The sequence below is a fragment of the Triticum dicoccoides genome, chromosome 3B (assembly GCF_002162155.2).
Source record: "Triticum dicoccoides isolate Atlit2015 ecotype Zavitan chromosome 3B, WEW_v2.0, whole genome shotgun sequence".
NCBI classification, from domain to species: domain Eukaryota; kingdom Viridiplantae; phylum Streptophyta; class Magnoliopsida; order Poales; family Poaceae; genus Triticum; species Triticum dicoccoides.
Window position 1 is genome coordinate 259,801,496 of NC_041385.1, and position 3,364 is coordinate 259,804,859.

The window sequence follows — 3,364 nt, forward strand, 5'->3', positions numbered from 1 at the left end:
CACAAGCCGAAGTGAGGCTTGATGCGAAGGAAGGCCTCGCACACAATGATGAATGCCGAGATGTTGAGGACGAAGTTTGGGGCTAGATCATGGAAGTCCAGCCCATAGTAAAACATAAGCCCGCGGACAAAGGGATGAAGTGGAAATCCCAGTCCACGGATGAAGTGGGCGAGGAACACGACCCTCTCATGGGGTCTCGGAGTCGGAATGATCTGCCCTGCATCCGGAAGCCGGTGCGTGATATCTGCGGCCAAGTACCCGGCCGCCCGGAGCTTCGTCATATCCTCCTCCTTCACGGTGGAGGCCACCCACTTGCCTCCTACTCCGGACATGTTTGTCTGTGCGGAGAAGGTGTGAACTAGGGCGCTGGAGCTCGAGGGTGCGAGAATGGATAGGAAGAGGAGGAAGAAGGCGTGGGTGAAAATGGGGAATCCTTATCCCTTTATAGAGGCGACAAAAATGGTGCGCCTCCCCACTTGCCCGTTGAAGATCACTTATTTCCCAAGCGCCACGATTGATGGCGCGGTTAGGTTACCCATACCCGTATTGATGGGAATCCCGTGATAAGGGGACATGATCTCTGCTTCGACAAGACGTGCCGAGGAAACCGCCTCGCAATATGTGCTGTGTCTGGTTGTGGGAAAACAGTTCAAATAATGACTTGACCGTAGAGTCATGTCATTGTCTGAAGTTGTCAGCAGATTGCCTTTGTGGAATATCGTTCTCCCTACGGTGGTATGTGAAGATCGTCTTGCAGATCCGGACACGATTTAAGCGTTCAGTAATTACTTTGAAGTATTTGGAGATGGAACATGCCTTGCAATGCCGAAGACAAAACTGCGCGCTGGACTCATCGTCATTGAAGCCTGGTTCAGGGGCTACTGAGGGAGTCCTGGATTAGGGGGTATCCGGACAGCCGGACTATATACTTTGGCCGAACTATTGGACCATGAAGATACAAGACTCAAGACTTTGTCCCATGTCCGGATGGGACTCTCCTTTGCGTGGAAGACAAGCTTGGTGATCTGAATATTAGATCTCCTTCTTTGTAACCGACTCGGTGTAAACCCTAGCACCCTCCGGTGTCTATATAAACCGGAGGGTTTTGTCCGTATAGAGAGGATCAGAACAATCATAATCATCATAGGCTAGCTTCTAGGGTTTAGCCTCTATGATCTCGTGGTAGATCAACTCTTGTAATACTCATATCATCAAGATCAATCAAGCAGGAAGTAGGGTTTTACCTCCATCGAGAGGGCCCGAACCTGGGTAAAACATTGTGTCCCTTGCCTCCTGTTACCATTAGCCTTAGACGCACAGATCGGGACCCCCTACCCGAGATCCGCCGGTTTTGACACCGACACTCATCATGTAGACTTGGGACTTCAACTTCATTAGCAGTAGCAGTGGCAAATCTAGAGAGTCTCTGTTTGCGTCGGTGCGGAGGACCACCAACATCCCCTAACTTACTCTTTTCCTTCCTATTTTCTGATATTGCCTTATGAAGTCAAAACCACAAGAAGATGAAGAAAATTAGCTCTGCATAACTGGTTGATGCATGATACAGACGAACACTACTTTGATGTAAGGCAAGCGCACGATAGGAGGATGGAATATATACAAAAAAAGACATCGTTTCATCACGTATGATAGGAGGATGGAATATGTATGAAAATACAGTAAGCGGAAGGCATTTCAACAAAACTAGAAGAAATGAAAGCTAGGCACCATATGAGCATGCAACCAATATCACTCTATCAGGTAAAAAGTGTCTCGTCGTAAGTGCCATTTCAAGAAATTAGAAGCAGTACAAGCTAGAAACAATGCAAGATGCAACCTACATCACAGTCCCAAGTTAAATGTGTCTTATGGGTAAGTGATCGTTGCAGGTATAAGTTGTAAGCTACACAGATGAAATTCAACATAATCAGAAGCAATACAAACTAGAAATCATACGGAAAACGCAACCACATATAACAGTTCCAAGTAAGAGCAAGCACCTGTGATGGTGGAGTAGGGGAGATGTGCTCATCATGTACACGTATGTTCTAGAAACAGGAATACGTGTCATATTCATAGGCATTATGTGTAAAGTAAGCAGATGCAATTCAAGTTAGAAGCAATACAAGCTAGACATCATACGCAACATGCAACCACATATAATAGTGCCAAGTTAGAGCAAGCACCTGTGATGGTGGAGTAGGGGAGATGTGCTCATCATCTACACAGCTACGTTGACTGTCCAGCCTTGTGTTGTCTTGCGAATCTTGTTGGGAGGATGGCGGAGTAGAATCTGTAGAGACCCCATGTTTGAGTTGCTCCGAAGGACCACCATCATCCACTGCCAGACTAATTTCCTTCAGCTGTAATGATTTTGCATTGTGAAGTCAAACCGATAAGAAAAAGGAATAAAATTCGCTCTTCAGAACTCATTCATGCATGATACTGACGAACACTACTCGGATGAAAGGCAAACACATGATGCGAGGATGGAATATGTATGAAAACAGGATGGTGTGACATATTCACACCTATGATGTGGTAACTAAGCAGAAGGCATTTCAACAAATTAGAAGCACTGCAAGCTAGACACCATATGAAAGATGCAACCAATATCACTCTGCCAAGTTCAAACTGTATGGCGTTTCAACAAATTAGAAGCAGTACATGCCAGAAATCATATGCAAGACACAACCAATATCACAGTGGTGACTTAAAGGTGCCTTATCATAAGTGACTGATGCGGGATATGCAAGAATAGTAGTCTGATGTAGAAACAGGAACACATGTCATATTCACAGGCATTATGTGTAAAGTAAGCAGATGCAATTCAACAAAGTTAGAAGCAATACAAGCTAGACATCATACACAACATGCAACCACATATAATAGTGCCAAGTTAGAGCAAGCACCTGTGATGGTGGAGTAGGGGAGATGTGCTCATCATCTACACAGCTACGTTGACTGTCTAGCCTTGCGTTGTCTTGCGAATCTTGTTGGGAGGATGGCGGAGTAGAATCTGTAGAGAACCTCCATTTCAGTTGCTCGGAAGGACCACCATCATCCAATGCCTTGCCAATTTCCTTCAGATTTATTGATTTTGCATTGTGAGGTCATACCAACAAGAAAAGGGAATATCATTCGCTCTTCAGAACTCATTCATGCATGATACTGACGAACACTACTCTGATGAAAGCCAAAGTCATGATACGAGGATGGAATATGTACGAAAAAATGGATGGCTTGACATATTGATACCTATGATGTGGTAACTAAGCAGAAGGCACTTCAACAAATTAGAAACACTGGAAGACACCATATGGAAGGTGCAATCAATATCACTCTGCCAAGTTAAAACTGTCTC